Source organism: Carcharodon carcharias, chromosome 11, assembly GCF_017639515.1.
Source record: "Carcharodon carcharias isolate sCarCar2 chromosome 11, sCarCar2.pri, whole genome shotgun sequence".
Taxonomy (NCBI): Eukaryota; Metazoa; Chordata; class Chondrichthyes; order Lamniformes; family Lamnidae; genus Carcharodon; species Carcharodon carcharias.
This window is the reverse complement of record NC_054477.1, coordinates 84,789,684-84,813,029: the sequence shown is the minus strand read 5'-3', so window position 1 is coordinate 84,813,029 and position 23,346 is coordinate 84,789,684.

Below are 23,346 nucleotides of genomic sequence, written 5' to 3'. Positions count from 1 at the left end.
TAGCTGGTGATTTAAATGTCCAGCTGCCTCCATAAACGTACATATGCAAACCCCAGCCTGATTCCAGTCCCACCCCCATGAAAATAGGAAATAGTAATTTGGTTGTACAGAACTTGAGTATTGCTGAAGAAAGAGACATGTCTGTAGGAAAATCCATGATTGGGGACAGGTCTTAGAATTTCTGGCCACTTCTGCTATTTTCACCACAATGGAGGGGATCTCCATTATGGTGAAAACTGGGCTATAGTCACTGTCGTAATGTAGGAAATGTGGCAGCCAATTTGCACACAGAAAATTTCCACACACGGCAATGTGATAATGACCAGATAATCTGTTTTTGTGATGTTGACTAAAGGATAAATATTGGCTAGAACACCTGGGATAACTCTACTGCTGTTCTTCAAAATAGTGCTTTGGGATTTTTTTTAACCAGAAAGCGTAGATTTGCATTCGGTTCAAAGTCTCATGCGAAAGACAGCACCTCTGACAGTGTAACACCCTCGCAGTAATGCACTGGAAGGTTAGCCTCGATTATCTCCTTCCTTTCTATCATACATGTCTTGATATCTTTTTGACTTTTTTTTCTTCTAATGTTATGTTCGCCTTGTTAGTCGCCTTGGTCAAAAGTTATGGCAAAGTGACTGTTCAATATTTCTGCTAATGACTCCCATTGTTCAGGCACTGTTCACTTTTTTTTAAGCAACTTTCATCTTACACTCCCCGATAAAAAACACTGTTGAGCCCATCTTCTCCCTCCAGTTGTAAACCTCCAAGGTTCATGAACATGTTGCCTTCCTGCTGTGTTTAATCTTCCATAACTTTTTGTTTGACTTTCTCCTGTCTGTTTTCCGGCACTAAGCCCACCCTGATCACAGTAACTAAGAATGTCCTCAATGACTGTGACCATAATATTTCAGCTGTCAATATCTTTATAGCCTTTAATACAGTTGTTCACAGTATCTTGTTCTTCTACCACCTTTCCTCTGGCTCCCTTAATTTACTTCTAACTGTCCCAAAGCAGCCAATTCTTCAGTTCCACATAGCCATCTTCAGATTGCTGTAGGATCTATCCTTAGCCACCTCCTTTTCCTTGTCTGTTTACTTACAGCCCCTTGTGACGTCATCCATTACTCTCTGAACCAGATCGTCATTCTGTCATGGCTTGAAGTGGCACAATTCAAATTAACACTTGGCCTTGGATTAGAGAAAATCACCCTAACAGATACTTTTAGGACAGCCCCAATCATTACTCTTCAAAAGAAGACAGACCTACTGAAGATAATCGGCTCCTATTGAATGCCAAGTACAAAATACTGGCCAAGTTCCTGGATGCTAGAGGGTAAAAAGCCACTCACAATTCAATTCACATTGACCAAACAGGATTCACACAGGGCTTTCACTCAAGACAGCAGCAGACACCAATTTACCACAGTTCATGGCTGCAATAGCACCAACATGCCTGACCTAATATTTTGTCTGTATATGAACAAGGAATTTTATCAAGAGTTGCTGCTAGTTTTCTGATGAAATCTGTTGAAATTTACATTTGGATAATGAATAAGAATATATTTGGCCTCAATTATGATGCTCCCATGGTTCAGTCATGTCACGATCCTCGTAGAGACCATTAATGTTTAAAAGAGAAATTTGAACACCCAGTGATCAAATGAAAGAAATTATGCCACAAGATCACATGGTTTAAAACAAATGAATTTTACTATACAGGAAACAAGTTATGTAAACACCACTAAACACTGTTTTAGGTGAATACTTATGCTTCACATCAAAAAACATAATAAAAAACAACCACATGCGCTTTAGTATAATTTTAAACGGAACCTCCCTTTTTCCTTATGACATCCCTCCAGACCATCTTTGGCTACTTATCAGGCTCTTGGAGGTTCCTTCACTTCCTGGGACCAAACCAAAGTGCCACAGCTCTCAGGAATTCACTTTGATTCGCCTCAGTATTCCTGCTATCCTCCGAGGTATGAGCTTTCTTGGGGCCATTACATTAGCCTCCAACCAACCTCTTTAAGCGGCTGAAGGTAATTTAGCTGAAGGCAAATGTCACAATTGTAGACACTCCAGCTCAAGCATGAGATTCACTGCATTCTTGCTTAGTGCCTCCACCTTAGAAACACCCTTGATTTCTGATAGTCCTTTTGTTTCTGGTCTACAGCTGCTTTACAGCTCTTAGCCGACTCTTTCTTCCTCTGCCTGCTGACTAAGGACTTACACCCATCAATTTGAATGCTTTTAACTCCAGCCCCAAAGACTTTCTGAAATCCCCCAGAATTCCAACCAAGTCCCTGTCATGAATTGCTCTTCGCTATGGCCACAGAGGTTAATGGAGATGTCTGATAGATTTTTAATTAACTTTCTGCTTCAAAATCAAAACTTTTGATTCTGGGTGCACTTGATAATTTCAATTTCTAATGAAGTCAGAGCAATTTTTCTCAGACTTGCTGTCTACAGTTCCCCAGCTAAATGAAGGTGAACTGCTATTTTTATGGCTTTCACCCTGCTTATTCTGACCTCATGGAATTAACTCTGAGCTGTGACTATCCCAGATCTGTTTTCTAGTTCCTCAACAAGTGTATCCATTTATCTTACATTTAACACTTTAATCTCCAATCAAAAAGTCATATTTCTGCAACTAAAGGTTATACTTTTAAAATATTAATATGAACCATGAACTAGATGATTATGACAAGTGCCTGCAGTGATTGGCACCCTTCCATCCACAAAAGATGATGGGAATGCAATCTTAGAACTTAGGTGATATCAATTGAGATCATTTACTAGACTTCTTTTGCTGGCTGAACAAGCTGATTTTGGAAAGGCAAAACCTGCCACAAGTGTCACATGTGAAGTTGTCCCTTGCCAGCAGGATGATCTCTGCTGATGCCTTGTTTACAGGACTGGTGTTTGCTTTGGAACTTCTGAAACCACATGTCATCATGATGCTGAATTCCTGCCCACAGTTAGGGTTGCCATTTGCAGCAACCATCAGCTAGAGTTTCTCCACTTATCGTGATTGATGTTGAGGGCTTTCATGTCTCTTCTGACAGCATTCTTGAATTGGAGCTTTGGGTACTGTGGTAGTTATAGTTTTATGTAATGTCTAGTATACCTTTAAGAAGGATGTTATAAAGGAAGATCACATGATCTTATGTTACCAATAGAGGAGTAGTGTGGGCTACCTCTGTAGTCAGCAGTCTGTAGTTAGTAGTCAGTAGTCTGGAGACAGGGTTTGAGTTGAAAGCACACAAGTGTAGCTGCTGAGTACCTTTGTAAATAAACAGAATATGTTCCACCCAAGAAGTGTCTGCAGATCAACTCTGTCTAGTGTACCAAATTGGCCATCACACAACAAGCGTGAAACCAGGATCCAACAAACTGGTGACCAGGACCCAAAAAACTGGCGGTGAGGAAAAAGCAAGGAAAAGACTAGGAAAAAGCGAGCATAAAATGAAGATAGAATGAACTGGCTTTGAGGATGAAACAAGTTAATGAAAGAAATCAAGAGAAATGAAATCGGGCTGTACCTCGCACGATAGTTGTATGTAGAATTTCCGTCCTAATTATTGAAGCAATCCCCTCATAAAATGTGGCAATTTGGAAGAATAGATCCTTTCGATCCAGCGACGGATGATTGGTCTCATTATAATGCCTTGTGTTCTTTTTCCAAGCGAACGGCATTACGGGGGAAGAGGCGAGCGATCCTCTTATCTATGTCTGGGAATAAAGCCTACGACTTGATTCGAAGTTTGACAGCACCCAGTGCCTCAGATTCAAAAAGTTTTGATGAACTGGTGGACCTCATGCAGGGTCATTACCAGTCAAGACCCACGGTAACGGTGCAACGGTTCAAATTTAACTCAAGAAATAGAGCCCCAGGGGAGACAGTTACTTGTTATGTGGCAAGTTTGAAACAGTTAACAGAACATTGCGAGTTTGGTACATCTTTAAATGACATGCTCAGAGATCGTTTTGTGTGTGGTGTGAATGAGGAGATGATTCAGAAAAGATTACTGTCTGAAACAAATTTGGATTTTAAGGAGGCGCTAAAGATAGCACTGGCCATGGAAAGCACAATAAGGGATTCAAAAGCCATACAGGGAGTGCAAAATGGCACTGTCCTTCATGGTGGGCAGGAAGCCCCAGCCAAAAAGGGCGCAAAAATGAAAGATTCTGCCAAGAAGCGGGAAACAGCCATTGCTAGCAGAAAAATAAAAAGTGACTGAGCAGTGAAAACAAGAAATGATTGCAACAGAGGTAGAAACAAGCAACCTTATAACAATTGGCACTTTAAAAAAATTGAATATTTTTATTGTCATCGAATCGGACACGTAATGAGACAGTGCAAGGAAAGAATCAGGCAGCCGTTCAAACAAAAGAAAAAACCCTGTGAGATCTACAATGTAGAACAGCCTGAAGTAACAAATTCAGGTATTTATTCATTATTTAATTTGAAGGATGGAAAGACAGAGCCAATACATGTAAAAGGGAAGGTAAATGGCAGACCTATTAGAATGGAAGTGGACACAGAAGCTTCCAGTACAGTAAATGGTGAACACACCTTCAAATATCTGAATTATGGTGAACATAAATTACATTTGGAAGAAACTGATGCCAAAATTATAAACTTACACAGATGAAGACATCCAAGTCAAAGGCATAAGTAGAGTTACTGTCCACCATTGAAGCCAATCAGTAAAACTACCCTTGATGGTGGTAGCAGGCAAGGGGCTAAGCCTCCTTGGACGAAACTGGCTAAAGAAAGTTAAGTTAGAATGGGCTGGAATTTTTCAGCTGAGAGCAAGTGGGTTACTAGAATTAATACAAAAATACACCTGTCGTCAAGGACGAACTTGGGAAGATCCAGGCAGCCCCCCGATTCATGAAGGCAAGACCAGTACTTTATGCACTGCGGGAAAAGGTCGACACTGATTAGAGAAACTGGGCATTATACAACCTATGCAGTTCTCAGAATGGGCAGCACCAATCCTTAAGCCCGACCAAAGTGTTCGAATTTGCGGAGACTACAAATTGGCAGTTAACAAAATGGCTAAGCTGGACAGACACCCCATTCCAAAAATCGAAGACCTATATCCCAAGCTGAGAGGTGGAAGCTTGATATGAGTCATGCTCATCAACAATTAGAGTTAGAGAAGGTATCCCTGGAATTTGTCACAATTAATGCACGCAAAGGGTTGTACCAATATACCCGTTTGCCTTTCGGTGTCTCCTCAGCTTGCACCGTATTCTAGAGAACAATGGAAAGTTTACTGCAGGGATTGCCCCATGTTGTAGTTTAGTTGGATGATGTTCTGGTGAGAGGACTCCCTGAAAAGGAGCTTTTGGCGAACTTACAAGAAGTCTTAAAACGTTTCTTGCAGTGCGTTTAAGAAAAGTGCACATTCCAAGTGAGGGAGGTAATCTCTTTGGGTCACCAGGTAGATTCACAGGGCCTCCAGTTGGCTGAGGAAAAAGTGAGAGCCATAAGAGAGGCACCTGCACCAAAGAACACCTCCGAGCTCAAATCATTCTTAGGAATGATCAATTATTATGGGCGGTTCTTATCCAATTTGTCTACAGAACTGGCACCCCTGCATTATCTACTTAAGAAGAACCAATGTTGGTCTTGGCAGGCACCACAGAAAGAAGATTTCATAAAGGTGAAACAATTGTTGCACTTGTCCAACCTATTAGTACATTATGACCAGAGGAAAGAATTGGTGTTGACATGTAATGCATCTTCCTATGGAGTAGGACCAGTGCTCACCCATCGAATGGACGATGGCACGGATGGCCTATAGGATATGTATCAAGAATGCTCACCACAGATGAAAAGAGATACTCACAGATAGAAAAAGGCCTGTCAATCATCTTTGGTGTCAGGAAATTTCGGCAGTATGTACACAGCCATCATTTTACTATCGTTTCAGACCACAAGCCATTGCTAGGATTGTTCAGCAAGGGCAAGGTTATTCCACCCATATCCTTTGCAGGAATACAATGATGGGCATTGATTCTGGCAGCATACAAGTATATTTTCATCCATAGGCCCGGAAATCAAATTGCAAATGCAGAAGCTATGAGTCGTTTGCCCTTACAAGAGAAAGATGAAGATGTCCCAGTTTTACAAGAACAAGTTTTATTGTTAAATTTCTTAGATTCATCACCGGTATGTGCTAGACAGATCAGAGACTGTACAAGTCGAGACCTAGTCTTATTCAAAGTACGAGAAGAAGTGCTTCATGGTTGGTCACAAGAGCATGTCACTGATGAAATGAAACTATACTTTAACAGAAGGCATGAAATAACTAGCCAGGATGGTATCTTATTTAGGGGAGCATGAATGATTGTTCCTCCAAAAGAAAGAAAGCCATTGTTAATTGAACTACATAGTGCACATTCAGGAATTCCCCGAATGAAGACCATAGCAGCTATCTATAGTGGCCTGGGATGGATGGAGAAATAGAGATCTTAGTGAAGAGTTGTGTGCATTAGTTGTAAAATTTATGTTCAACAGCTCCGTTACACCCTTGGGAGTGGGCAGGAAGGCCACAGGTGCTGTTACACATTGATTGTGTGGGACCTTTCAAGGGAACAATGTGTCTGCTCATTGTTGATGCCCACTCAAAATGGATGGACATATATGAGGTGAAGTCACCAATGTCTTCTGTTACAATTGAGAAGCTACGTCAAAGTATTTCCATTAACGAACTACCAGAAATGATCGTATCTGATAATTGCGCAGCATTTACGAGTGTTGAGTTCCAACGTTTAATCAGCCTCAACGGTATCATTCATGTAACAACTTCACTGTACCAGCCTTCTTCAAATGGACTGGCTGATAGAGCGATTCAAACAGTCAAGTCAGGCATGAAAAAGTTAACGGAAATTCCATAGCAACCAAGCTAGCATGCTTTCTTAGACCATAAGACCATAAGATATAGGAGCAGAAATTAGGCCATTCGGCCCATCGAGTCTGCTCCGCCATTCAATCATGGCTGATAAGTTTCTCAACCCCATTCTCCCGTCTTCTCCCTGTAACCTTTGATCCTCTTACCAATCAAGAACCTATCTATCTCGGTCTTAAATACACTCAATGACCTGGCCTCCACAGCCTTCTGTGGCACTGAATTCCATAGATTCACCACTCTCTGGCTAAAACCTCATCTCTGTTCTAAAAGGTCTTCCCTTTACTCTGAAGCTGTGCCCTCGGATCCTCGTCTCTCCTACTAATGGAAACATCTTCCCCACGTCCACTCTATCCGGGCCTTTCAGTATTCTGTAAGTTTCAATCGGATCCCCCTCATCCTTCTAAACTCCATTGAGTATAGACCCAGATTGCTCAAACGTTCCTCATATGTTAAGCCTTTCATTCCTGGGATCATTCTTGTGAACCTCCTCTGGACCCTCTCCAGGGCCAGAACATCCTTCCTGAGATTTTTCATTATAGGACCACCAGTTCTCGAGGGGTTTTATATTAAACTAAATTAAACATTTATTAAGTTACAACACATTAAACACATATACATGGCTACAAATTACTACTATCATAACTTTTAACAAATTCCTAAACTAATCCCCATTAAGGCAACAGCAACCCATAGACTTAAACAGACACCAGGCAAAGCATTTTCACCTTACAATTTCAAAATTAGGTTCTTTTCACTTTTGTCCCTGTGGAGACAGTTGTAGCTTACAGCTGCTTTGATCTTACATTACCCTGCTCTCACCCACAAAATTGTTTTCGGTTATATCCAGCACATCTCATTGAATGTAAATTCTTATTGTATCATCAACCTCTTTGAACTCCACCTTTTCGAACAATAAAGCCCCTTTCATAGTATCAAGTTTATTAGTAATGTAAACATATTGCTTGGTCTCTGCTAGCTAGGTGCCAGATTTCACCCCACTTCAAGAATGCTCTTCTCAAAAAATCCAAATGAACTCTACCTCTCTTACATCTCAAAACTAGTACACATCAAAGCATCCAGACTAGCTGGCTTTAATCCAATTAAGACACACCCACAGACTGAATCTCTATTTTAAAAGAAAAATATTTTCCAATAATATTATGTACATTAATAGCTTCATGGGCACCGGGTGAAATAAGTGCAGAGACTGGACCTCTATCTTACTACATGAAGGCGGAAGGCCGAGTCATACGGAGACATGTGGATCATCTAAGGAAGAGAGAAACAAATTACCAAGAAATGATTCCATAGTATTCATGACCGGGTCATCGTTTCCTGTTGTGAGAACTCAACCTAGTACAGATGTGTCAAACGTGTCTGTTGTACCTGCAAGAATTGAGGAAACAGATTTGCAGGTGTCTGCCGAAGAAACTGATGTTCAGACAACTCCATAAAAGGAGGTTCTTGACAACGCTTCTGAAGTTGTAGAGCTGAAATGTCCTACATGCATAAGGAAACCCCCAGAAAGACTGAATTGCTATTTTGAGAAAATTGTACTTGTAAATGTAAAATGTGTTTCCGAGTGAAGAGGAAAGGAAGTGGTAATCATGGTTTTATATAATGTCTAGTCTACCTTTAAGAAGGAAGTTATAAAGGAAGATCATATGATCTTATGTAACCAATAGAGGAGTAGCACAGGCTACCTCTGTAGTCAGTAGTCTGTAGTTAGAAGTCAGTAGTATGGAGACAGGGTTTGAGTTGAAAGCGCATAATTGTAGCTGCTGAGTATCGTTGTCAATAAGCAGAATGTGTTCTACCTAAGAAGTGTCTGCTGATCAATTCTGTCTATTGTACTAACTAAGCATTCCCACAACAAGCATGCAACCAGGATCCATGAGTCCCAACAAACTGGTGACTAGGATCCAACAGGCTTCTTGGCACGAGCTACCTCCTTGCATGGCAGATTCTTGGGAATGTGGTCATCTCCCATCCTGGAATCATTCCCAAGTCAGTGAAGCCTTTTTAGCTTGATTAGGCTAGCATGTTTGGCATGTTTGCCCTAGAAAGACTGCAAACATATGAAAAATAGGAGATGTTAGTGCCCAGTGATTCGTACCTGAACAACAATTGGTATTTTTAAGAGATAATAGGAAAAAGGTGGCAGTGGAGGCTGTTCTAACTCTTTTTGTTACAAACAAATAAACCAAATTAACAAAATCAGGGACAAAGTAAAAGGCAGTCCTTTAAAGGGATACTGCGGAAACAAGAGTCAAATTTTAAAGGAAACTTACAACATCAAGTCAAAATATGATTAAACAGGTCGATAAAGCACCCAGTTCCCGTGGTGCCCACCGAGCATAGAAGGCCTCAACGGTGCTGGCGGACATCGCATGCTCCCTCTCCAGGGACACCCGGCCATGAACGTAGCCGTGGAAAAGGGGCAGACAGTTGGATCAGACGACCCTGTTGATCACCCGCTGCCAGGATATGTTGATGGCCAACCTGGCCAGGCCCAGGAGAAGGTTCATGAGGAGGTCCTGCTCCTTCCCTGCCCCCCTCCGCACTGGGTGAACAGCCTTAGTAACTTTTTTGAGTCAAAACCAATTAAACTAAATTAACAAATCAAGGGACAGATTAAAAGACAGCCCCTTAAAGGGAAGCTGCAAAAACAAAAGACAAAATTTAAAGGAAACTTACCAACATTAAATCAAAATGTGATTAAGGGGGTCGATAAAACATCCGAGTCCCTGTGGTGCCCACCGAGGATGAAAGGCCTTGACCATGCCAGCAGACACGACGTCTCACTCTCCAGGGACACCTGGCTGCAAACATAGCCGCAGGAGAGGGGCAGACAGTCGGGTCGGATGACCCCCTCCATCGCCCACTGCCTGGGTCTGTCAATGGCCAACTTGGCCAGGCCCTGGAGCAGGTTCACAAGAAGGTCCTCCTCCCTCCCTACCCCTCTCCGCACCGGGTGAACAGCTTTTGTAGTTGCATTAATTCTAACACCCCTATTATGGACAGTTCCCCCAAATCAACTAGAAATCACTGCTACATTTCATTTATTCAAATAAGGGGTCATCTAGTGGTGATATTTTGTGGACGTAAGCCAATTTAATGTGCAGTAGCTCATTTTTGGGTGATTTTAACCCTACTCTCCAAGCTGGAACAGGTGGGCTAAACCTATTGAGTATTGACCATTTGCGGTCTTCAACTGCTCAACTGTGCAGGCGGAAGAACACTTGCAAAATGCTAGTAGCGTCTTTTTTAACATTTGTATATTGAATCTTGATGATGCCAATGGCATCCAATTACAAATATAACTTGACGACCTGCTTTCATGCAGCAGTGAATTTCCCAATAACCCTACTTAGGAATTGTTTTTGGGCCAGTAGAGCCAAATAGACAAGCAAGTTATTTTTTTTTAACTATCCTGACAAGTTCATGAGGAATAGGATTACTTGAGTGTCCCCTTCTGAGGACTTGCCCCGGTGCTAAATCATTCGCAGACGACCTGATTCTGGCTCAGGGTTTTGTGCGTAGCAGAGGAGCTATCTCGCTGCGATCTATTGAAAGTCATCCCTCGAGCCAAACTTTTGTCGGCACCGCGTGCACGAAACTCTCACTCCCTCGCTCTCACTCTATCCGTCTCCGCTCGTCCTCTCACTCGCTGCGTTAGGTACCATAACCATGTGAACAGTCCTTGAATGGAGGAATGAAGTGTAGATCGTCAGGTGCACTTTGCTTTTGTACTGATGTGAAACATGTGGGTGTGATTGCACTCTGATGTGGCCTTATGATCCAGCGTGGGGAATAATTCCAATGAGCAGCAATTATAATTACATGGAAATGAATGAAAATGATGATCCTGACATTCAGGAGCTGGAAACATGACCAATAACAGCAGGAGGAGCAGACAATTGAGAACTGTTTTTATGACGACGTAAACCCGATTTTTGTAATCTCGCGAGATTTTCCACTCCCACCCACCATGACGCCCGCTGCAAACAGTAACGGAAAATCCTGGCCATTGTTAGTTAGCCAGTCCTCTATCCATGCTGATATATCACCCCCAACACCATGGGCTATTATCTTATGTAGTAACCTTTTAAGTGGCATTTTATCAAATGCCTTTTGGAAATCCAAATGCTCTACATCTACTGGGTCCCTTTTGTCCACCCTGCTTGTTATATCCTCAAGATCTCTAATGAGTTTGTCAAACACAATTTCCTTTTCACAAAACCATGTTGATTCTGTTGATTGTATTATGATTTTTCTAAATGTCCTGCTGCTACCTCTTAAATAATGGATTCTAACATTTTCCCAATGACAAATGTTATCCTAACGCGCCTATAGTTTCCTGTTTTCTGTTTCACTCCTTTCTCAAATAGATATAGTTTTCTAATCTGCTGGGACCTTTCCAGAATCTAGAGAATTTTGGAAGATTAGAACCAATGCATTCATTATCTCTGCAGCCACTTCCTTTAAGTCCCCAGGATGTAGGCCGTCAGGTCCAGGAGACTTCTTAGCCTTTAGTCCCATTAGTTTCATAGTAGTTTTTCTCTAGTGATTGTTTTAAGTTCCTCCCTCCCTTTTGCCTCTTGATTTTCTACTGTTCTTGGCGTGCTTTTTGTGTCTTCTACCTGTGAAGACAGATACAAAATAGTTATTCAATGTTTCTGCCATTTCTTTGTTTCATGTTATTTATTCCCCAGACTCATCCTTGAAGGGACCAACAATTACCTTAGCCACAATCTCCTTTTTATATACTTGTAGAAGCTTTTACTGTCTGTTTTTATTTTTCTTGCTAGTTTTATCTCTTACTCCAATTTCTTTTTTTTTAGTCATCCTTTGCTGGTTTCTAAAATTTTCCCAATCTTCTAAGCTACAACTAATCTTTGCAGCATTGTACATCTTTTCTTTCAATTTGATACCATCCTTAAATTCTTGAGTTAGCCACTGAGGGCTCATCCTTCTCGTAGAATCTTCCTTTCTCAATGGAATATAACTTTGTTGGGAGTTGTAAAATTTTCCCTTAAATATCTGCCCATTATATATTTAAAATCCCTCTCTACAGCTCTAGTTATATGATTCATCAGTACGCTGGTTCCAGCCTGGTTCAGGTGAAAGCCGTCCCAACACTACAGCTTTCTATTTCCCCAGTACTAATGACAGTGTCTCATGAATCGAAACCCATTACACCCACACCAATCTCCGAGCCATGCATTCAACTCTCTAACCTTATTTACTCTATCCCAATTTGCTTGTGGCTAAATCAGTAATCCAGAGGTTATTACCTTAGTGGTTCTGTTTTCTAAATGAGTCCCTGGGCAGAATTTTACGCCTCATGGGCGGGTGTGCATCCGACCTGATTGGGTGTAAAATAGCGCGTGAAGACGTCGGGCGAGCATTCCATCACCATCCCGCAAGCGTGCAATTTGCAGGTTGGCGGGCGTGCATGGGAACTGCACCCGATGTCAATTAAGAAGCCACTTAAGGCTATTAAAAACCCAATTGCCTGTGCGATTTTGCGCTTGTCGCACAGGTAAAACGGGCAGGTGGGCAGCCCACATTTTGCAAAACCTCATCCAAGGGTGGGATAAAAAGGTTCAGCAACATTGTCAGTGTGAGTAGTGAGGAGTTTAGGAGATAGTTTGCTGCTGGTTGCTTATTTGAACTTGACCGCTTCTTTCCATTCTGAGCTTCATTCTTAGTATTTCTAGGCTTCATTTGAGGAGTCATTAGTGTCTCCAAGGTCCCTGGAGGATTTTGACCATGTGGACCCTTCCAGGTGTCAGACAACCTTCTGTTACTCTGGTAATGGGGATGGTGGCCTCCAGTGGAGGCACCTCCTCTGAGGAGGAAGAGAGGAGCAGAAGGGAAAGGAGGCCAGGTGTCCCAATGCAGCTTGCAGGGGGGTGACCTTTGGAGAGGTGCAGGCACAAGGGGTGCAGGGCCAGCAGGTAATCGAAGGCGGAAGGGGCCGCAGAAGACCCCATTATCCTGCTGCCAGGGCTTACAGGCGGCAACACAGCTACCTCAATATGTCCGAGGTGCAATGCTGAAGGAGGCTCCGCCTCTCCAGGGAGACCTTGGCCTCCATTTGCAGGTAATTGGGTCTGAGATCACCTCCAAATGTGTGGGTGGGAACCCCATGCTAATGGGTCAGTGGGGGATCTTTGTGGAGTGTCCCAATCAGCTGTCCACAGCTGCATCATTCTGGTGCCAGAAGCTCTGTTCAAGCGGGTAATGATGTTTGTTCATTTCCATATGGGTGAGGCCAACCAGGTTGAGTGAACCAGAGGCTTTGCAATTCCTGGGTTCCCTCGAATCTAAGGTGCAATCAACTGCACACCTGTGGCCATCAAAGTGCCAGCAGGTCAGCTGGATGCCTTTGTCAACAGGAAGGGATTCCACTCAATGAACGTCCAGATAGCGTTTGACCATAGGACGCAGATTCTGCAGGTCTGTGCACGGTACCCTGGCAGCCCCCATGATGCTTACACTCTCAGACACTCCCAGGTGCCAAGGCTGTTCGGTGCTCCAGCCCGAATGGATGGATGGCTGCTAGGTGACAAGGTCTATCTGCTGAAAAGGTGGCTTATGACACCTCTCCACCACCCAGGAACAGAGGCAGAACAGTGTTATAATTGGAGTCATGCCTCCACAAGGGTGGTGATAGAGAGGACCATAGGTCTTCTGAAGATGCATTTCCGATGCCTGGACTGTTCAGGGGGAGCACTACAATACACCCCAGAGCGAGTGCCAATGATAGTAATTGCATGCTGCACTCTCCACAACCTGGCACTGGTAAGGGGGGACCTGCTGGAGGAAGAGGATCTTACGCTACTTCACAGGCCACAGAGGATGAATCCAATAGTGAGTCAGAAGAGGAGCAGGGTGAGAACACTGAGGGTGTGGAGGCAGACCTCTGTATCCTTCAGGGAGGCAGGGACACCATGGACCTCTTGAACACTCCTTCAGCTAGGCTGCCAGATATCTGCTTTCACCTCATGCCAGGTCTGCCGCCTCCATCCCCGATGTCTGAAATGACCCTTTTATTTGAACCCAAAGTCCTCTCAGTGCCTGTGCAATAAAGTTTAGAGCCACTCACATCCAGCATTACAAACTGGTGTACCCTGCACCAAAAAAATACAAAGGTGAAACATACACAGGCCATCATGACAAAAACAAAATTTATCTAATTTTGACAATCCAAAAGAGTTAACATCATCTTCCTTGGTCTTAATTCCCAGACCAGAAAACATAAGCAAAACATTACACAACAGAAGATCACCCTTGAACAGTCCCTCTTGTGCTCATGGTGCCTACGCCTTGGTGCGCACCCCCCCCCCCCCCCCCCCCCCCCCCCCCAATGCTGGAAATGGCATTGGAGGCAGCTTGCTGACCCTGGTGTCTTGTTGGCCTTGGTGACTTTGGCGGTTGTCCTCTGCCCATTGGAGCTTGTGCTGGCCTCGCCTGGGAAGGAGCAGCCAGTGCCATGGCTGGCATCTCCCCAGTCATTGCAGTCTCATCAGATGCCATGGTCACTGGCAGAGGGGCAGAGGAGCTGCTGCAGTTATCCAGAGTGCCTTGAGAGGAGCCCGCAGAGACAACAAGCAGCTCATGCGCCAATGTGAGGTCGCTCTGGACCTCCCTGCTCACCATTGATGGACGGGCACCTAGCTGGGAAACTGGGTGCCTCATCCATCTCCCACACTAGCACTGACCACCTGAGGTCATTGCCTGTGTGAGGGCTTGCAGGTCTGAGCGCAACCCCAGGAACCCCTAGTTCTGTTCCTGGAGCTGCCTCTCCATGAGAGTCGCCACTCCTCTCAATGGAGGAGGCATTGTGCTCAGTCATGAGGATCAACACAGTGTTCATGCTCTGCATGGACTCCTCCACAACAGAGACAATGGCACACATACCTTCATGGATCTCCACCAGATTCTCCCTCACACGCTGCTGGACATCCAGCATCCGCCACCTAATGGATAACTCCAGAGGCTCATCATCTGCCTTTGACTGAGCATCGTCCTGGTCTCCAGCAGTCCTCTAACTGCTGGCGCCATGGGCACTCTGCATTTGCCTGCTCCTCAAGCGAACATGGAGCCTTCACTGCAGTGCCCCGAAACTCTAGCCGAGGATCTAACGCCCACCCAGGTGCTGGTGTCTGTGCTGGTGCCTGTCTCAGAGACCAGGCGTGACGGAGGTGCTTTTGAAGCCTGGTGATCCTCTGGCACCATAATGGCTCTTCGGGGTCCTGCAATTTAGTGCGTGTTGGCGAATCTAAGTGAGAGGAAAAGCATGTCATTAGCTTAAGCCATCACACTGTCATTGTGCATGCCAGGCACCCAGGTGAGACAATGAAGATCTGCATCATGATGCCATCGTCTTTCAATGATTAATAGGGAATCCAGTTTTGAGGCTCCCATCAATGATGAGACTACACAAGAATGTCTACCTCATCCGAAACTCTCACATTCTTGCCTTCATCTCACACCCCAGCCTCTTCGTGGCCAGTTGACCGAGGTATGTGGCGCTTCTCCAGTTCCAAGGTGTCCTGCTTAAATGTAGATAGGATTAGGAGGTTTGGAGGGCCTCAGTCTGTTCCTGCCTTTCAATGTTGTTATGGGTCATCTTCTCCTGAAAGGACAGAGGAACATGGATTAGTCCGTTCTCCACCTTCAGCGCCATTGCAGCCTGGCCAACACAACCTGAGGAACACCTTTCAGGGCACATCCAAGTTGTGGCCCTCGAGCTGCTAGGCACTCAGTCCAAGCAGCCAGGGCTCATCCACTTGGCCAGCTTTGGCATCATTGACAGTTGGCAATCAGACTCTAATACCCACGAGCTCCACAGAGGGCTGGCCAGACCTTAACACTTCAACACACTGATCCATGCCAACATGGTACTCACCCTTCCCGAACACAGAAGGTCATTAAATGCACCCATGTGTGCCACACAATGTTGTACTGCCACCTCCTCCCAAGCTCTTTTTGTTAGGTGCGATGGACTCCTTCTTCCTTCTCTGGGGACAAGGGTGACCCTCCTGGTAGCCACCTCCTCCAGGAGGACCGTGAGCATTCATCCAAAAACTGGGGGGCTGAATGCCAACACGATCTGCCCTCCTGTCAGGCGTCTCCAGCCGCACTTGATGGCATAACTTCAGTGTTCACAACGCAGAAGATATGTTCTTCCCTGGCAGCCTTCAAGGAGTTGCCTGTGCCGTTTTTAAACTGGCCACTGGGGTGCCATTGGACCTAGTGGCTGACAGTCCTCCCTGCCCTCACCCGCCCGTTCCTGACCTTAATTGTCAGCCATGGTGAAATCGCAGTTGGGGGCTGATCGCAGGCGGTGGCTCGTTTCCTGCCTGCCCACCAAGGGTAAAATTCAGGCCTCTAGCTGCTCATACTCCCTCAGGACAATCTCAGAGCTCTGTTTCTTTTTTCTCACCAATATCCCTCCTTTCCTCACCTCTCCTGTCTCCTTTCTCCAGTTCCTTATTTGTTCTTCCTTCTATTTGGTCAGTAATTTAGCAGATGAGCACTCATTTAGGACAAGCACTAATTTTACTCTTGGAGTTGTGATTTGGCAGATATCAAACTTTTAATTAAATAAATAAATGTTATGATGAGATATAAGGAGCAATGTATTTTACAGAACCATTTATTAAGTCTTTTTCACTGCGATGTATGCCTTCACATTCTTGTTTTTTCACACACTTCTACAATAATGAATGGATTTGAATCAGTTTGTCTTCAGTGCGTAACAGTGATACACCTCCAAAATTATTTTAAACCAGGACTCGAAATTGAGTAATCTAGCTTATTTTAGTGGACTCCCTTGTTTCTAAATGATATCTTTCTTCATTGTTTCAGTAGCTATATGTAATTCATTAGCTGAAAGTTAGTTTGACTTGTAGTGATATTTTTGCCCCCACTGAATAATGCACGGACAATATGTCACATCTATGCTATTAATTTGAATCTGTATGTTGGTTGAAGATACAAGACTGGCATCATATTCATAACAATATAATGCTTTGCTTAACTATCAGCACAACTATATTTGTAGTTGCTTTGCTGACCATTGAGACTGTGATGCTGAGATTATGGTCTGGATTTTATGCTTTTCGGCAGACTGAGGGAGGTGAAATGGAAACTGAGTGTTCTGCCCACTCCTGCCCCTGCTGTCTCAACTCGTTGAATCAAATGTTGGCTGGCCAATTAGTGGCCCTTCGGTGGGAAGGTGGTCAATTAGCAGTGCGAAGGGAGGCTCTGCGCTGAATCAGAAGTCTAGACCAAGACGATTGTGCCGTTAACAAGAAGTCAGTCATGGCTATAAATTTAAAGACTCCTGCTCTCAATCTTTCTTTATTACGGAATTCAGGTTCCAAAAGCTAAAAAATGATTTTAAAAAGCATAGAGACTCTGTCACCTTCATCAACAGCATCTGCTGCTGCATTCAGTCATGGTCCTGGTGGCAAGTCTTTTCTTCTACCCTTGTGCCACCTCATTATAGCTGCTGTAAAGCACTCCCAAAGTTTTTCGCGTCTGACACCTTGGAAAATGGAGCAGGCAACAAAAAATTGCAGATGATTGGGTGGTTAACAGGCTCAATAGCTTGTTAATTAGCATTTTCAAAATGTCAGGCAGGCTCCAATTTCTGTACAAAAACAGAATTACCTGGAAAAACTCAGCAAGTCTGGCAGCATCGGCGGAGAAGAAAAGAGTTGACGTTTTGAGTCCTCATGACCCTTCAGCAGAACTGATTACTGTGCCTGTTTGCCTTCCATAACTTCAGAGACTGGCGTGATGACGTCGTATTGCTGACCCAATGTCATCACGCCCTCTTTTAATTCATATGGGTGGGGAGGGGGGTGTTTGGGCAGCCTGCCTGATTTCTGGGCATATAATTCTGGGCATATGAGGCAATATATGAGGTATAAAATAATTTCTTGTGGAGATGTGGTTAGAATTGAAGCTACGGAGATGGTATTGTTAGTAAAAGTGTTGCCTTTTAGTGATACCTCTCACTTGGAGCGTTCAGTGGAAGATAGACTTTTATGGTAGTTCTATTTAGACATTATTACTAGTAAGATATATTCTGAAAATTCTTACGTTTTACTAAATGCCTGGTAACATGTTATAGAGTCATAGGGCAGAATTTTCAGGTTCTGCTAGTGGTGGGTTTCGTGGTGGTGGGACTGGAAAATTCAGAGAGAGGCCAAAAGTCATAATCCCACCAGCGGGAAATCAATTAAGAATTTTGTCTTCACCACATTCATGGTGGGCTGACGGTGGGTCAGGTTTCCCATTGATCCACCTCATGAGTGCTCAATAAAAATGCTACTTTCTGGAATCATGTTGCCCCTCCCAATTATGTACCACGCCAGTGGGAAATTAGGCTGGTCTAAATCATGATCGAATATAAGTGGTAGCAGCTGTCCGCCCTCACCTCACTCATGATTTTAAGGTAAATGCAACATTCACAGCCTATCTACAACAGCACAGCTTCGGTTTCTCAGCAATGGCAGTGTAACGCCACACTGGTGGGGTGTAGGGTTGATCTGCTCATGGTGGGTGCCTCCGTACTCCAGGAGGGCAGCACTCAGGGTGTGCTGTGGGTCTCAGGCAGGGCTGCACTCTGAAACAGAGGCCAGCATTTGACTAGGGTGGTGGGGGTGAAGGATGACAGAGACATGGGGCTCAATGGGATATAGTGAGGTTGGAGGGGGAAAGGATTGCAGACAGATGAGGGACAATGGGGTATGGTGGGGTGGGGGGGTAGGATGACTGAGACATAGGGGTCAATGGGATATGGTGTGGTTGGAGCGGAGGGGAAGGATGACAGACACATGAGGGACAATGAGGTATGGTGAGGTTGGGGGGCTGGGAGAGGTGTGGGTGGGCGATGGTAGGCAGAGGGGAGATTGAGGGTGGGGAAGCTGGAGTCTGACATGGAAGACTAAAATACAGTCACAGAAGTGGGTGGATGAGAATTGAAATGTATGGGTGGGAAGGGATTTACGGAGACTTCAGAACAGGAAGGTTGTGGGGGGTGTGGCGGTTGTGTTAGTGTGTCTTAAGAGGGATGTCCATGGAGGGGGTTGGCTTGGGGGGTGGGGGGATGGAGACTATATTGTGATCAGTCATTAAGGAATGGGAGAGCTCATTGAAAGACAGTCATAGTTCCTGGTCTGGGGCCAAGAGGTCAGAGTGAGAGATTAAAGTTAGTCCTGGGGCTTTGTGAATGTTGTAGTCAGGGTGAGAGATTAAAGGCAGTCCAGGGGTTTTGCTGGTCATGCTACAGAGCTATGCATGTCATAGTCCCGCTCCAGGGAGGGGCAAGGCTTGTGTGCTCAGTTGGGATAAGGTACAGCCTGGTGTGCAGGACGTGTTCATTGTCTTACAGTTGGTGGCAATGTGCTCGTCTGGCTCGGTACTTGGCTGCAGATGGGATGGCCATGGTTATGGGAGGCATCGGCAGCCTGTAAATGGGGAAAACATAATAAAGGGGAGGTACTCATAGCTCTCCTGATATGGTTCTACTCTGTACGTGACTGTGCCTCGAGATGGGGAGGAGTGAGGTTCACATGAGGCATGGGGACATCAACATTGAAGGGTTTCGGGGGGAGGATTGGAATGTCCACCACAATGACAATGGAATCCAGGGTTATTGGGAGAGGCTGGAGAATAACCAGAGGGAGGTCTACCTGCACATCGTGAGATTCCAGGAATATTGGAGGCACCCAAACACTGACAGGGGTAGTATTGATGCTGGCCTCAAAGTAGAAATGCAGCACCACCATCTTGAAAGTTATTGCATAGTTTAAAATCAAAGCCCACAGCTGGACTAAGGGGCCCTTTCAGGGGACACCCTCCAACTGCTTAGAGTCACAGCATTGAATTAGAGTCAGAGCTGAGAGAAAAGAGGAAGACTTCCTTGAGAAGGTGCAATTGGAGCCATTGCCTCTTGGTGCGCTTTAACAAGAGATTGCGGGAGTCATTAGCTTTGCAATACAGTTGCTCCATTTGAGCATTAACAGAGAGGTATGTGAGAATGGAAAGTGCAGCCAACCATTAAGGAAGCACAGCTGCTGCATATCTGCCTGATCATCAATGAAAGCCTCTAATGTGCTTTTTCCAATTGGCATGGATAAAGGGCCAAAGGGCACCCAGTCATTGGTGAAGTGCAAGTTGAGCTTAATCAGTATACCAGATCAGTGATTGCAGGAGTGCCTTTGTTAAGGTGGCACCTAAACCTCTTCCAACATCTGTGGGATTAAGAAGTCATGTATCAGGATTAGCATCTTGGTCATCTAGATCTGCGAGTTTTTGCCTCAGCTACAAGACTTTATTAGTGAAAAGCTAATAGCACAGATGCAAATCTAGGATATCACGATGGCTTACTGTTTGCCTGGGAGGCCTACTATATTTGCCCAGTATTCATTAACCCGTTGCATCTATCAGTTCACAGGGAGGAGGTGGATTGAACAATGGAGCTTGCGCTCAATGCTGATTTCTTGATGGCAGCGATCGGATTGAGGAGGCGAAGAAGGGCCCTGTGTCACCGAGGCAGCTTGGAGAGAAGGCCTGGCTTGAAACCCATGGTCTAGGGGAGCCCCAACAAGACCCAGAGGATGAGGTGGTTAGACCCAACCCAAGCAAGACCAAAGGTCTACCGAAGAAGACTTTCCCACCTGGAGATGGGTGAATGACAATGTTGTGCACAGCTGTGCTTCTCAAGACATAAGGTGGATCATATCTGCCATATTCTGCAGGAGGATCTAATGCCCCATGGATTGGGAGGCTTTCCCCTGCCAGTGGCCTGAAGGTCACGCTCAATTATTTTGCCTGCAGGTTGATCCAGGGACCCACAGGGGACCTATGCAGCATCTCACAATCCTCAACACATAAATGTATCAAGGAGGTGACAGAAGCTCTCTACAAGCTGTTAGATTTCTGGGGTTTGTAGCTATCTCAGGCTTCCCAAGGGTATAGAGCGAAAGCAATTGCATACATGTGGCTTTGAGAGCTCCAGGGCAGCAGCCCCTGATGTTCATCAACAGGAAAGAGTTCCACTCCCTGAACGTTCAACTGGTCTGCAATCATCAGAAGCACATAATGCACATTTGTGCCAGGTGCCCTGGGAGTTCCCATGACCCATACATCCTGAGTCACTTCCAGATGCCTTAAATATTCAAAGGGCCTCAGCGATTACAGCGCTAGCTGCTTGGGGATAAAGAGTACCTTATCCCCAAGGGCTCAAATGATGGCTCATGATGCCTGTGAGTCAGAGTGCATCGGAGGAGAGATACAACGTGGTGCATAGCTCGACCTGATCCATCAACGAGCAGACCATTGACATCCTGAAGATACGCTTCCGATGTTTGGACTGCTCAGGTGGGGCTCTACATTACTCTGCACAGAGGGTCTCCTGCATTACTGTAGTCTGTTGTATCCTTCACAACCTGGCACTTCAAAAGGGGGATCCCTTGCCAGAGGGAGAAATGGTGGAGGCTGAGAGCCCCTTGGATGATGAGAACCAGGAAGGGCAGGAACCAGAAGATATATTTGAAGAAGCACAACATGGAAGATGCGTCCGTGCCACACTGATAGCCAGAAGATTCCAGGTCGAGTAAGGTGCAGGCAATGAGAAATGGCCACTTCCCTTCTGTCCATTAGTGCCAAGCCAGTGTATGAAAGGCCTTTACAACCAGTAACATTAAGAGCAAGTTCAGCATTCGGACTTGCATCTTCAACCTTCATGATTCACCAGACCCTAATATTTGGAAAGGACAGTGAAAAACCCTGTACCTATGCAATCTGGGAAGTGAAAGTCAGCAAAACAGCGCAATTGCTGCGTCAAAGGACTTGATGCAGTCATTGCCACCATAATGAGAAACTTTACGCAGGCACAAGGATGCACACATGGCTGAGAACATCATGGCTGCAGGTCTTGTGCTTTGGCGCTACCAATGAAGACAGCCATCTCATTTTGAGAAACAATTACAGCTAACCCTCCAAGGTTATTGAGCATGCCCACCTCCATGTTGTCTTTTAGCTAGTAGAATTTACTATCACATTTTAAAAACATTTACAGTAAAGATTTTGACACATCTCTCTGTCATAACACAAGGGTCGAGTAACTATCATGAATCGCTACACATCTCATGAATGTGAGGCTCACAAAGGGGGGCAATCATAGAGTAGGAGCATGGTTCACCCTCACAATAAGAGGGCTTAAGGATGTATATATATGATGATATCAAATCATTAGACTATTCTCATGAACAGCAAATGTATTTACAAAGGTGCATGATATATACAGTGACCCAGAAGTGAGGTCAATGTTTCTTAATTTTTCTAACCCTACCACTGCATCTTGGTGGATCCCCGACATCCGCAGCAGAGGTGGAGACAGCTTGCTGACAGTTACATCCTGTTGCCTTTGATGACTTTGGCCGGCTTCCTCTAGAGGGCCGAGGCCTTGAGGGGATCAACCAACTTTTGCTCTCCTGCTGTGGGGCACCCTCCTTGCCCTGTACAGCTGGATACAATGGGGACACAGGCTGAGTGAATTGGGATCGGCTGGACGCTCTCGGAGTCACCTGGCTGGATGGTCCCGGGGTCTCCAGCTCCTGGTTGTCCTCCCTTTGAATGCCTGAAGGCCCCTGTCTGACTCCCTGAGGAGAATGAGCTCCTGGAGGGAGGTCAAGGTACCCTGCCCCCCTCTCACCTGCCTACTGATGGATCCCACAATGCCTATAGTGATGGAGTGCGGGTCCGAGTGCAAATCCAGTAGGATCTGCTGGACAAAGGTCTTCAAGGTAACCACCACTCTTCCCATGGACATCTCGAGGTACTCACATGTCGGAATCACGACATCAGACAGAATGCGGACGGACTCCTCTACCCTTCGCTCTAGTCTGTTGACTGCCTCTTGCAACTCTACCTTATTTTCTGCTGCCTGTCATTCCATCTCCAGGATTTTAGAGACAGCCACTTGCAGAGGCTTATCATGTGACTCAGACTCAGCGAATGCCTGATCTCCAGCGGTCCTCCGAGTGCCAGAGACCTGGGATGTCACTACCTCCGACTGCTGCAGAAATGCACCAGTGAGGTGCTCCCCAGAATGTGACCCCGAACCTAATCTAGATCCACGACCCACTGGGGTGTGTGTCTCTGCGCTGGTGGGGTGGGGGGGGGGGGGTGCAGCTGAATGCAGTTACAGTTCTTCACCTGATGCATCCTCCTCTGAGGTGGCCTGGGGGATGAGGCTTATGGTTGTTCTGGAGCTCTGTCTCAGCATGCTGGTGCCTTTAAGAGAGTGAATATAGATTTAGTTCCTAAGCAGACAGAATATAATATTGCATGTCACTCACTGTGATTATCAGGATGTGAT